Source organism: Macrobrachium nipponense, chromosome 21, assembly GCF_015104395.2.
Source record: "Macrobrachium nipponense isolate FS-2020 chromosome 21, ASM1510439v2, whole genome shotgun sequence".
Classification (NCBI taxonomy): Eukaryota; Metazoa; Arthropoda; class Malacostraca; order Decapoda; family Palaemonidae; genus Macrobrachium; species Macrobrachium nipponense.
In genome coordinates, this window is record NC_087212.1 from 45,291,963 (window position 1) to 45,306,962 (window position 15,000).

At 34.7% G+C, this 15,000-nt stretch overlaps 1 protein-coding gene across 4 annotated transcripts in view; it reads left to right on the top strand.

The window, feature by feature from the left end:
- Positions 1 to 15,000, top strand: part of LOC135197994 (Na(+)/H(+) exchanger beta-like) — a 264,191-nt gene that overhangs the window by 59,669 nt on the left and 189,522 nt on the right. The window lies entirely within an intron of this gene.

Below are 15,000 nucleotides of genomic sequence, written 5' to 3' on the forward strand. Positions count from 1 at the left end.
CCCTCTCTCCTCCCCCCTCCCCCTCTCTTCTTCCTTCCCTTTTAGACCTTAACGCGTTACCTCACTGCCAAGTCATTCCCTTCACCCTTGTGCAATCCAGCGGCCTTTAGTGGGGCCGGGAGAAGAATCACGTCTTTCTGAGCTTAGATGCTTCCATATAGAATAGATCTGCTGCCGCTTCTTATCTGCCTTTTCCCGTCCCGTGAGCCGAATAACAATTTCGAACTTCTCCAGAGTTCCAGAGGGCCTTTATTCCTCACACCGTTGGACTGAGGAACAGTCCTTACTGAGGATGTCCTGCAACTGGACTTCGCAATGCATTGCTATCTTATTACAGTCCTCCCTGTATTTTAAGAATTTACTCACATTTTTATTTATTTATTTACCAATTTGTTAAATTACCTGTTTTTCTAATACCCGATCTTCTTTCAGTATTTTCCATTACTTTCTGTTACTTCTTTCAAGTCCATATTCTTAGGAAGCTTCTTGTATTTCAAGTCACTGGCCCCTTTGGGGGCCTTGTTCCATATGAATTGGGTTCATCTGCTGAATAATAATAATAATAATAATAATAATAATAATAATAAATGAATAGGGTTCATTTTTTGAACAATTACAATAATATATGAATACGCTTCACCTTCTGTAGTAACAGCCATCGTGAAATATAGGGCAGACCCTTGTGTGATAAGTTTAGAGGAGCACTCGACTTCCAGAGAGGAAACATCAGTCAAAATGATTGCCTTCTTTTACATATGCAGTACCTCGTGGCTCCTCTTCCAGTCATTGTTGTTGTTTCTGCGTAGTCAGGTGATATATGATTTGTAAGACCCCATTCTTTTGCTCTCCTGCGTATACCTGGTCTATAGTTAATGTTTTACTCGAGTGTGGTTTTATTAGGCATTGCGGTCAAGGACGCCTTGGAAACGTTGCTTGCGTAGATGACTTATAACTAAGTGGAGAACAAAGATGCTAGTTGATTATGTTGTTCGACGTCCATTATGTATGGGATATTAGTTGTGTGTGTTTATGCATAGGTAATAATCTGATGGTCATTTTTACCATATGCCTACGCTCTCGTCATAGCCACAATGACCTCTTAGCTTCTCTTATTTATCACGCTTTTAAGATACGCTTCTCACTACAAATATGCTACTCTCTCTCTCTCTCTCTCTCTCTCTCTCTCTCTCTCTCTCTCTCTCTCTCTCTCTCTCTCTCTCTCTCTCTCATAGTAACTTTGTTGATTTTAATGAGTTAGCAAATTGCTTCATGTACTGAGTTCATTGTTTAATGGGCAGATTGTACTCTCTGGCTGTATACGTATGGAAATAAAACGGCTAGCTATAACAATACGTACATAAGTACTAGAACGAAAAGCGGCAAGCTGAAAGAGAGAGAGAGAGAGAGAGAGAGAGAGAGAGAGAGAGAGAGAGAGAGAGAGAGAGAGAACAACCGAGTGAAATGCAGAGCTTTTGTGAGGAAGAGATTACCTGAGCGCAGGTAAGTCTACCTGTGCATATTTTCTTAAGCGGCAGCTGTCTGTAGAAGGCTGATGATGCTATTATTTACAAACCCAGTCATTGATATCACGATTCCTTCTTAACTTCTCTAATTTTTTCATGTAAAGAAGACGAGGAATATTGTATAAGAATTTTTTATTTACAAACTCTCATGCATCATTTTCTCGGGGGCGAAAAATTTTGTTGGATCTGAAGATGAATTCCAGCTAAACATCATCGAATGAAAAGGAAAAGGAAAAATCTTAAAGATATTACTTTAGTTCCTGTTATTATTCATTCTGTGTGTTCATGCATTTTCTTTTTAAAACTTCTTGTGTAAATTAGTCAGGGAAGATAAAACAAGGTTGACAGTGAACCCGTATGTCATTTTTGTGGCCTGAGAATTCGAGAGGTTTTAAAAACACGATATTGGATAGTTAGTATAAAATAGCGTTTTCTGTTAAAGCATCTTGTGCTGTAATCATAAGGAAACATTAATTGATATTACAGATAAACTGTATCCTCCGCTTGGTTAAGCAGTATTATTAGAACTATCAAAACAGTTTTGATCGCCTCAGTGGCGTGATCGGTATGGTCTTGGCCTGTCACCTCGGTGGCTGCTAGTTCGATTCTCGGAGATTCCATTGAGGTGTGAGAGATTTGTATTTCTGTTGATAGAAGTTCACTCTCGACGTGGTTCGGAAGTCTCGTAAAGCCGTTGGTCCCGTTGCTGAATAACCACTGGTTCCATGCCACGTAAAAACACCATACAAACAAACAAACAAATGACCGTTGCTGAATAAATTCCAGAAGGTTATGTCTGGCTAAAAGGGATAAATTGCAGAGTATGAGCTGTGTGTGTTTATTTTCACTTAAGTTATTATAGATGGATCCTCAGTAGAGCAATTTTGACATTTTACAGTTGTAATGGTGGTTTTGAATTTTCAATGGACATTTTACATGCTCGTATAAGCCTTAGATGATCGGTTGTGACATTGTTTTTAGTTGCAATTATGATATATTCAATGGAGAGACTACACGCTCTGAAATGATATTCTTAACTTGTGATTTAAGACGCACCACTCATGTTATTATGCTCTGCATCTTGTCATTTCCTTGTCGTCGAGATGAGCAGGAGACGCGTGGCCCCTGCAGTTATTATTTTAAAGACAGAGCAGTTTGCCATGGGAATGGGAGGCCATTTGGGAAAAGAACCAACGACGTTCTCCAGAGGGAAATTTGGAGGTTGCTGGGTGGGGCAGACGGCGGCAACGTCTTCAGGCAACCTTACTCGACATGCTACACGCCGCCTTGGTGTCGCTGTTTGTGAATCTTTATGCTGTTCCTGTATAATCCTTATGCTGCTGTGTATAAATCCTTACGCTGTTTATAAATCCTTAGACTGTTCTGTATAATCCTTATGCAGTTCTGTATGAATCCGTATGCTATTAGGCAAAAGTCCTTACGTTGTTGTGGATAAATCCGTACACTTATCAACCCTGATGCTGTTCTGTATATATCCGTATGCTATTTATAAATCCTTATGCTGTTCTGTATAAATCCGTTTGCTGTTGAGCAAAACACCTTACGCTATTGTGGATAAATCCTTAAGCTGTTGTGCGTAAATCCTTATGCTATTGTGGGTAAATCTTTATTCTGCTGTGTATAAATCTGTATGCTGTCGTGTATAAATCCTTTATCCCAGTTTCTTCATAACATGGAATACTGCTACTCCTTCAGAATATCTCACGATCTTATTCATGTGTGCATATATCCATTACTGTCTGCAGCCGTTCATCGACTTCAGTATTGGCTATTGTTAGAGGAGCTTTTCTCTTTAGCTGCATTGCAAATTCTACTTTTTTTGTTCGTGACCAGTTGGGTGTTGGCGTTTTTGTTTGTTTTTTAACACCTTTTTTTTTTTCTCTGTTGATAAAAGGGGTTGGTGTCTTAACGTTTGAAAAGTTTTGCCTTTTCCAAGGTTGTTAGAGACGGTCCGGTGTCAGTGGTTAGTGTTTTTAGTTTTCTGTAAAAGAAAACTATCGAGATGACTGTGTGTCTTTCCGTCCACACTTTTCCTGTCCGCCCTCAGAACTTAAAAATTACTGAGGACATAGGGCTGCAAATTGTTATGTTGATCATCCACCCTCCCAATCATCAAAACACCAAACTGCAGCCCTCTAGCCTCAGTATTTTTTTTTTTATTTAAAGTTAATGTTGGACATGATCGTGCGTCTATAGGTGCCAAAAAAAATAGGCCACTACCGTGCCGTGGCTGTGAGTTTCATACAGCATTATGCGCTATACAGAAAACTTCAGGGCATATTTTACTTCTTTTGTCGCTACAAGACTTTTATGACGTTGCATTTTGCAATAGCATTTATGAAAATTGGATGATGTGAAGGTGCAAGTCACTGATTCACGTAAATGGCCTTCCAACAGCACTATGATTTTATACTGCTTCACATTTTATTGTTCTATATTATTTTCTTAAACACATCCTTAGGCTCTACTGGTCACTTTTTACCAGATGCATATGTAACTGTGATAACCACAATGCCTTCTCAACTCCACTAATGCTTCACACTATTTTGGATATGCTTGAGTTTATGACATTTACATATCTTTAGGGCCATTATGCTCGGATTTCTAATGTCATGTGAATGTTAAGCACAGATATTTCTCTCATATTTTGTATTTTAAGTCAATTGCTTTTCAGTACGAGTGCGATGTTACTCTTGCTTATGTCAACATTCTAGGATGAAAGATTAACTGTATTCTTATGTAATGTTGATTGGAAAAATATAGTGCATTAGATGATTATTATTATTATTTTTCACAAGATGAAGCCTATTCATATGGAACAAGCCCACCAAAGCGGCCATTGACTTCAGTTGCAAAAATCTTTTAAAGACTAATGATGTTCATGAGAAAGAATTGACAGGTCATGGGAAACACACAAAGAAGCGATCAGTTAAAAAAATGTCATAAGTAGGCAGTTGAAAATGTCAATAAATAATTGAAATACTAGGTGAATTGTTTGAGGGTAGTAATGCATTGCATCTTCGCTTCAACTTTGCATTTTCTAATCAATCTTTTCTTTATTTCAGGTATGGAGACTTGACTTCTTTTTTCGTAAGTGCAAACAGTAACTTTACTTTGCTTAGAACATCTCTTTTGAAATGTTGTTACTTCACACATCTCAAACTGGGTTAGGGGAAAAAGAAATTTTAGCTGCCCATTTTATAAATAAGGAATTGTTGAATGTTGCTGTAGTGTTTTAAAAGATGTTATGCTATTTTTTGGCGACTGGGTAGGTGCTTGCGGTTTCTCACGTGCATAAATACATGAAGAATGGAAACATCCCAGTTAATGGCCTTACAAATAAATCAAATAAATGTATATATATATATATATATATATATATATATATATATATATATATATATATATATATATAAATCATATATACGTATAACTTGCGTACGTATATATATGTATGAGCACCTCCATTGCTCAATCCTTTGTACTTCCTTCAAGGGCTAATGCACAATAAACAAATATTCAATGCTGATTTCTTGAATGGATGAGCAAAACTGTTACTATGCAGCCATACTCATTCATTCCCAAACCGACATGTGTTTTCATTCATAATTAACTCCTGGTCTTTTGTGAGGCTATAGTAGTATTACAGTGAAATACACAAATAAAAATATTGGAGCCAAAATCTTTATGGAAACATAAATATATATGTATCTATACATAAATCATATATACATATATATGTATATGAATATGTATGTCTAGATGTATATATATTTGCCATGTCAGATATATAGTACAAATATTTCATACAAAACAAATTAGAGTTTTACCAAAATATTGGAGCGTAAAGCCAAAATCTTTATGGAAACATATATATGCATCTATACATTATTCATATATAAATATATATGTATATAAATATATATGTCTAAATGTATATATGTCATGTCAGATATATAGTACACATATTTTATACATAATAGAACTTTGTTGGGAAACACAAGCACACATGCATAATCTTTGCCTCATCAGAAACGTGCACATACTGCTTACATGCGAAACAAGTTTTACGTGAAATCCACACATCATAATATATATACAATAATCTTGCGTCGCATCGAGAATCATTAACGCTTTTACTTTTTCAAAATTCCGCCTGACAGTAAATGTAAGTAGGCCTTGACTAGAGCCCCTTTTACATAATCCGGTGAAATCGAGGAGGTTAAATCAATGAAGTTAACCTACATTTGAGGGCGAGAAGTATCTGCAATGCCAGTCTTTGTAATTTAATGTCACGTGCAGTATTATTGACTCCGTAATGTCTAATAGGTCGTATTGACTGACAACCACCCCCGTCAGCTCTCCACCCAGGGTCAAACCCACCCCCCGGTCCACCTCCAAGTATCGACCACTGCAGGATAGGGGGAGGGGGGAGGGAGGGAGGGAGGAAGTAAGTAGTTCAATATGAATCTTGCATGAAGGCTCGATTTTTCTTTTTCTTCCTCTTCTTCTTTTCTTCTTCTTCTTCTTTCTAGGTCTTGACTGCCTGAAACACGTGATACTAGGTCAGCCTCAAATGAGCAAAAGTGGTTCTCTATCGCTTCTGCATCTTCGTGATATCTGGATGAGGAGGCGTTTGGCTTTCACTTCTGTTCACTTTGTATATGTATATATATATATATATATATATATATATATATATTATATATACATATACGTATATATATACATATATATATATCTATATATATATATATATATATATATATATATATTATATATATATATATATATATATGAAAAAAATATATACACATTTATATAAATGAATTGTATATACGTATATATACACGTACATTCTATATATGTATGTATGCATGTGTATGTATGTGTATAATATATACATATACGTATATATACACACTAATTCTGTTGAGCAATCCCTATCATTAGCCTATTTATACAAACATATCCACCAATACTTTTCTGTACCATATTTTTTTTTGCCTGTGGTTAACCAGACCCTTATCAAATTGGCCAATATATTCGTTTTTCTTTTTCCTACTTAGGATAAGGGGATAAGCAATTATGATGATGATAATAAACGACTGCAGTCAAACTGTTGCTCAGTAATCATATGATATTGATACTGTTAATATTTACAATGTTACTCTCGATGGCCTGGAATTTCTGTCTGTGGTAGCATAAGCTCGACTTTTATTATTTCGATTATTTGATTCCGACTTTTGGGGTCATCAAGCATCGAAGTAATTCGTGTCAGGTGAGTGTCACCTGTGTCAAACGCTTTGTAAATGGCAATTTTTTATTTCTTTATTGCAAATCAACATACTTTCAAGTGCATGACTCATTTTCTTATAACTTAGCTGTTTGATTCCAACGTATCTTGCATACAATTGCACCGAGATCTACTACAATAGTGAAAAAAAATGCACATTTGGCAGTAATTTCCTGCAGTAGGGTTCGTAGTACTCGTAAAAATAAAAATAAAGCCGTGAATTGAAACGAATATTACATACATTTTAATATTGCTTGGATTTTAATAGCAAGAATAAAGTAGTGAATTGAGACGAATATTTCTTACGTTTTAATACAAAACATATAGCAGTGAATTTAAACAAATATTACCTATGTTTTAATATTGCCTGCATTTTAAACAAAAAATAAAGCAGTGAATTTAGATGAATATTACCTATATATTTTTATATTGCTTGCATTTTAATACCTAGAATAAAGTGGTGAATTGAGACAAATATTACCTATATTTTAATATTGCTTGCATTTTCATACCAAATACGTATAAAAGTTATAGCGGAACTCGCCTTTTCGGATTTATTTCCTTGTCAGCTTCCATATTATGACTATTTTGTCTTCTGTGGTAGCATTTTTCATTTGTGATACATTTTTAGATAAATCTATGAGAAATTGCCGTTACCTTTGAGGCATCTAGAGGAGATTAAAGTGCAGGTTGTAATATAGGATCTTTGTTACATAATGAACTATTGCAACTTAAACGGACTATTGCAACTTAACGGACTGTTGCAACTTAAACGGACTATTGCAACTTAACGGACTGTTGCAACTTAAACGGACTGTTGTAACTTAACGGACTGTTGCTACTTAAGGGACTGTTATAACTTAACGGACTATTGCTACTTAACGGACTTTGGTAACTCACCCGAAATGCCAGAGCCTCCAAGTGTCTGCTGAGATGATATACCGTATCTTAAATTCTTGTCAGATCAAATGATTATCTAACTGTTTTTTGAGATCAAATGATTATCTAACTGTTTTTGAGCCCGTTCGACAGAGAGACAGATCCATCCCCCCAAAATACGTCATTTCCCGATGCCCTTTTGGGGACGTTCACAGGGATGAGCAAAATTTTCGCGCTGTAATAAGGTCAGTGAAGAACTGATTTTCAGCTGATGTCTCCTCCCCTCTTAATATCAGGTTTAGTTCCTCGTTTGACGAATCGGAACGGTGCTCAACTACCGATCTCAGACTTTGGGTTTCCTGCCAACAAGGAATTAGAGGACTTTATTTCTGGTGATAGATATTACTTTCTCGATGTGGTTCGGATCCCACAAAAAGCTTTAGGTCCCGCTGCTAAGCAACCAATCGGTTCCTAGCCACGTAATAAATAGCTAATCCTTCGGGCCAGCCCTAGGAGACCTGTTAATCAGCTCAGTGGTCTGGTAAAACTAAGCTATACGGAACTTAATATCAGGCTTGATTGGGTGTGGGCTGGGCGTTTGTAGGTATGTATGTATGTATGTACTATGTATGCAAGTTCGTGTGTGTGTTTTATATTTATTGGGAAGCATTTTAGTCATGAGTATTATATGGGCAGCTGGGAATGGGTAATAGTTTCATACTTATATTTTTATATCTCTATTAATTTATTTTTTATCTGAATTTCCAGTCTGTAGCCCCTGTGAACTTATTGTATTTGAATAGGGTTCATCTTTTGAATAATAATAATAATAATAATAAAAATAATAGTAATAATAATAATAATAATAATGTTCTAAGAGATCCACAATAATAAAAAATGTTGCGAGTTCTTGTATAATGTAAAGGGTTTTTAAATTATACACGAACTCGCAAAATTTTTTTTATTTTTGTGGACCTCTTAGAACATATATATACTCTCGCGATAGAGAGTTTTTCCCAAATAATAATAATAATAATAATAATAATAATAATAATAATAATAATAATAATAATAATAATAATAATAATAATAATAATAATAATAATAATAATAATCTAGAAAAACCAGAGGCTGAAGTAGCTCCAGGACTCATGCAGAAGAGCGTGATCCTAGAAACGGCGCACATAGTAAGAAAAGTGATGGACTCCTAAGGAGGCAGGATGCAACCCGGAACCCCACACTGTAGATACCACTCAGTCGAATTGGAGGACTGTGATAAACCCCCCACACACACACACACACACACACACACACACACACACACACACACACACACACACAACACACAATAATAATAATAATGAATAATGAATAATAATAATAATAATATAATAATAATAATAATAATATAATAATAATTAATAATTTAATAATTAACTTAATATAATAATAATAATAATAATAATAATAATAATAAATAATAATAATAATAATAATAATGGTATAATCAATAATAATAATAATATAATAAAAAATAATAATAAATAATATATAATAATAATAATAATAATAATAATAATAATAATAATAATAATAATAAGGGAAACAACTCTTAATTTGAAAGTGGACGTAGTTAAAGGTCTGTTCGAAAACGACATATGTTCTGTCAGAATAAGATTTTGATCTGAGATTTGTGACTTTACAGTTACTTAATTTCTTTTATAGGTTGAGTTAATATATGTATTTGCCCTCTTATCTGTGCATGGTTGGGTGACTGTGGCAATTATAACTTAGCTCGAGTGTGTGTGCATGCAAACATTTGCTCTGCAACTTGGTTTGATGATGACGACCAGTGACTGAAGAGAAAAGGCCTAAATGTTCATTGCCAGACTCTGTTTGCTGAGGAAACAAGAAATTCCCCCGATCGTGACGGGGGTTAATCCAGTCCTTTTGTAAACACGGGGGTTTTTTCACATGACCATTTTCCTATCTGTTGCCCCGTTTGCTTGGGGGATTTTTACTTTAAATGTGTTTATTTTCCTGTTTATGTTTGATTTATTTCGGAGGTTGAATGTGAGAATTACTTACTGAAAAGAAGGCATCAACCATGAGATTTAAGATTGACTCAACTCGAGAAATTCGTCGGGGCGAGGGGGCCGGAACTATTAGAATTAACATTCTGTTGACCATGCTGCTAAAATTAATGCAAAGAACGAGCCTCGAGCAACAAGCTTCCATGCGGTGCGCTATAGTCATTGTTTAAGGTTCTTTGCAGCGTCACTTCGGGCCCTAGCTGTGCAGCCCCTTTCATTCCTTTTACTTTACCTCCGTTCATATGCTCTTTCTTCCATCTTATTTTCCTCAACCTTCTCCTAACAATTTATTCATAGTGCAACTACGAGGTTTTCCTCCTTTTACTGATAATCATATATATATATATATATATATATTATATATATATATATATATGATATATGAAATATATGTATATATATATTATATAATTACAATATGTATTATGTGTAATGTGTATATATGTGTGTTTTCCTGTATATATATATATATATATATATATATATATATATATATATACATATATATATATATATATATTATAATATATATGTGTGTGTATGTATATGTATATGTATATCAGTAACAAGGAAACAACAAAAGACATTTTTAACCAACGAACAAAGAAACAGCGGAACGACACATTTGATTAAATACCCCACACAGGTTTTATTAGATGGCCAGGTCATTGTCACTCAATAAAGGAAAGAAACTGAGAAACTTGAAAAGTGAGGCATTTCATTTTATTGCCTGGTACTTTCATTGTTTACAGTCTTCTTCTCCAAATTAGTTCATTCTTTTGACTGAAGCTGTTGTTGACTATAGCTGTTGATTGAGCCGTTGGTTGATCTAGAAGCTTTCTGCAGGAAATCTGCCACCGTCCAGGCTCCTTCCTGTATTTCCGTGTTTCTGTTTGTGTGTTGTGGAAATGTGGAGGAACATATTTTATTTGGGTGAAAAGCTAAAAATAAAATTTTGGAGTGTGATGAGCCTCGGGTAATCGATGTGTGTGTGTGTGTGTGTGTGTGTTTGTGTGCGTTGGGGTACATTTGTATGTTGTAAAATGTAGAACGGATTTTAATTTTGATTAAATGCGGAAATATCTTGATGAGTTTCTGTAAGTGAGTCAGCCTCAGGTAATCGATGTAGGGTCAAATCTTCATATATAAATTCATAAGAGGGTCCTGAGGTAAAATTTATTATTTTTTCCTGTTTAATAAGTACCTTTAGGGATAAGGTACATTTTAATATGAGACGTCAGATGGTTCTGAGGTGACATTTTTATGCATTTATTTAAAATAAATGGTAGAATTATTTTTTTTATCTCTGTCTATTGAATAAGTACCTTTAGGACTGAGATACATTTTAAAAATGAAGTCTGAAGCTCCTTGGGTGATAATTGTATGCATTTATTTGAATTAAATGGTAAAACTATTTTATATTTATTTAATTAGTTTTTATATTTAATTGGTACTTTTAGGTAAAAGGCAAATTTTAATATACGACGTGTGCTGTTTTAATAAATTTATTTGAATTAAATGGTAAAAAAAGATTTGTTCTATTTAATAAACACCTTTAGGTATAAGGTAGTTTTTAATGTGAAGTCATGAGGTCCTTGAGAGGTGTTTGTGTGCTTTTATTTAAATTTAATGGTTGAATTATACTTTGCTGATTTTAATAAGTACCTGTAGGTATAAGGTAAATTTAGATATTTGAAGTCATAAGGGGGTCGTGAATTGACGTACTGTATGATTTTTTTACCTGTGTGTTCTCAGGATATTTTTGCACCACTCGTTGTTCACCTAATTCTGAGTACGTAAGGCTGTGGTTTCAGCCACATGATTAAAAGATGGACACTGATTGATGGTATGTAATTGATGAGTGGCAAATTAATATTGAGAGATGGTAATTACCACCTCTCTCTTTCTCCCTCCAACTCTTGTCAGTGACTTGATGGCTGTCTGCAAGTAATGAGAGAGAGAGAGAGAGAGAGAGAGAGAGAGAGAGAGAGAGAGAGAGAGAGAGAGAGGTTTCTTTTGCACTTGACTTTTCACCCGAAGCCAAATATCAAACAGGAAATGACGAAAGAATCCAGGAAGCAGTAAAGGAAGGAGAGGCAGGCCGCCTGTACCGTTGAGTAAGATCTGTATATATGTAATTTAATCGCACGAGTTACAACTCTGCATAATACGAATTACATCTTCGGTGTTGTAAGGATTACATTTCTGCCTAGTGTAGATTACATCTCTGCGTAATACGAATTACATCACATTGTAAGGATTACATTTCTGTGTAGTATGGTTTACATCTCAGCATAATACGAATTAAACCTCGGCGTGAAAAGGATTACATCTCTGCGTTATACGAATTGTATCTCTGCGTAATGGGAATTTCACTTCTAGTGAGATTAGATCCCTGCGAAATATGAATTACATCTCTGGGTCATACAAATTAACATCTGCATTGTAAAAATTACGCCTCTTTGTAATGCGAATTACATCTCGGCAAATGCGAATTACATCTCTGTCTGATGCGAGTTTCACTTTAGTTCTTTGATTGTTGTTGAGGTCCATAGAAAATTTTTAATATTGGGGCTTATTTATTTTCTTGAATATGTCACACTCTTTGGATACGATTGTCATCATCAAGCCTTAGACCGACCTGACCACGAGGAGATATTTGTATTATGTTGTTGCGTGTTTTACTTGCACTATTCAGCAGTGTCTGACAACAAACAAAGCAGTGCCCTGACTGCGGGTTTATTTTGTATTCCACTGGGAATCGGTGTTAGATGACCAATATTTTGAGGCGAAGAATTCAGTTATAATTTTCAGTCTGTAATTTAGTTTTTAAAATCATTTTATTGGGTTTATAATTCCTCTTGATATTCCACTCAAAATAAGTAAAAAAATGATAGGTCTTTACTTTTTATTCCACTCAAAAAAAAAAAAAAAATTAAAGTAATTGATTTTCCTCTCTCCAGCGTTCTAGTTTAAATCATTTTTCCCTCGACGATCATTGCTTTGCAAGCACAAAAAGTTATCTTGAGCGAGACACGTCGTGATTTAAGAATTAGCTCGCTCGATTTTAGATGGTGTTGCTTGTTCGCTTTCTAACTCGACCCCGTAAGTTTAAAAATGAACAACGGTAGGTAGAGTTTTTTTTTTCAGTGTTTATTTAAGGATTGTATCAAGTAAGAAAAATATGTTAGTGTATATATATATACATATATATATATATATATATATATATATATATATATATATATATATATATATAAATTCTTCTGTTAAAACAGGATACGTCTCAAGTGTGAAGACCCATTAAAACACTTTGGTTTAAAGCTAAAGACTATATTTCGGTGGACTGACTCCCACCCTTTTCACGTAGTGACTGACGAAAGAAGTTACAGTTGCGAAATATATAGTGGGAGACATGCCCTTAGGTGACTCCAGGCATCACCTAAGGTCATATCTCCCACTATATTCTTCGCAAATGTAACTTCTTTTGTCAGTCACTACTTGATAAGGGCGGGAGTCAGTCCTTGAAGTCCTTAGCTTTAAACTAGAGTGCTTTAATATATATATATATATAATATATATATATATATATATATAATATATATATATATATATATTATATATGTGTTTGTGTATATGTATAATTTATATTATATATATATATATATATATATATATATATATATATATATATATATATATATCCTATATATACATACTTTGAGATTCAGTGAACCGCCACCTCCGCTTTAAAGGTTTAGACGCGCGCGCACACGATTTTCAAGTGTTAATCGTACATTCGTAGAGAGCATGGAATATCACTTCCTTGCATTGTTGCAAGCTCAAATGTGTGTGCAATTACTTTTAAGGCAAAGCTTCTAGTCGTGACTGGCATTTGCCTCTGTGGGACGTGAAGAATAAACAGTCTGTGGGGTTTGCGTGCTTCTTGTTTATAACTGGACCATTAGGCTCTTCACACACACACACACACACACACAGAACATGTGAGCAACTGAATCTAATCTCATGTACAACACGCGCTTGCTTGTACGGAATCTGGCCTTCCCCAGGGAATCGATTCAGACGTGAGAAGTTTTATTCTTTTTTTTTCCCCACTGCAGACGTACGGTGCGGTATAAAAGTTCTTTGTGGGTAATAGTTGGTTAACTGAATTAGCACGCCTTGTCTGTGTACAACGTGTTTACTTACATTTTATTTTACTCAACACTCGTTACACACAGTAATTTTGCGGGCTTCTTTTTCAATCTTAAGAAGAAAGCTGAAAGAAGTTTTTGTTTGGTTCATTATTATTATTATTATTATTATTATTATTATTATTATTATTATTATTATTATTATTATTATTATTATTGGTTAATGTAATTAATATGCCATGTTATCTGTACCTTACCTAATGGTGTTTGTGTAAATATTTATTAAAGTATTTATACAAAACGAGAGCTTTCGAGGACCTGCTCGATTAAGGAAATACACAAAGAAGATAGATATGCAGATTGACGGCGTTTTCTCGACCTTGTATGGTATAAGAGCCAAAGCACGCGACTGCTTGCGACTTTTATTTATTTGTTTATTTTGTATTAGTTTCTATTTTTATGGGTAACTGTGTCATCTTGTGACAGTATCACGGTCAGTGGAACTGTCGTGTACCGTTTGTTTCCGAAGGACGATGCGCACCATTGGGTACCGAACAGAGTTCGTACCTTTTTTTTTTCTTTTCTTTTTTTCCAAACCAGTAGTTTTTGTGAAGCGTTATCCACTTATGCTATATGCGTTAAGTAACATACTTGGATTTTGCAATAAATTTTTTGTTCACGTGATTGATATGAAGAGGGAATTGAGTAGTTTCTGGTATGGCTTGTCTCGAATTAGCTACTTGTGTTTAATATTTGCTTATGCTAATAAAATGAAGATCAAATTTAGGACTTTATGGCACAAGTATTCACAAAACGGATTCGTTGTATTATTGACTTAGTTACTAACGTTCAACTTTTGCTTAAGTAAATTGAAATAAAGTTGAAATGAAGTAGTTTCTGGTACGGCTGAACTCGACCTCTTGTCAGACACATAGCCAAATCGCGGTGTCATTTCTCTCCATTTCCGCCTTCTGTGGGAAACATGGAACTCCAGATAAAGGGGTCGAGTTCGGCCTGATTATCAAAGGCCTTTG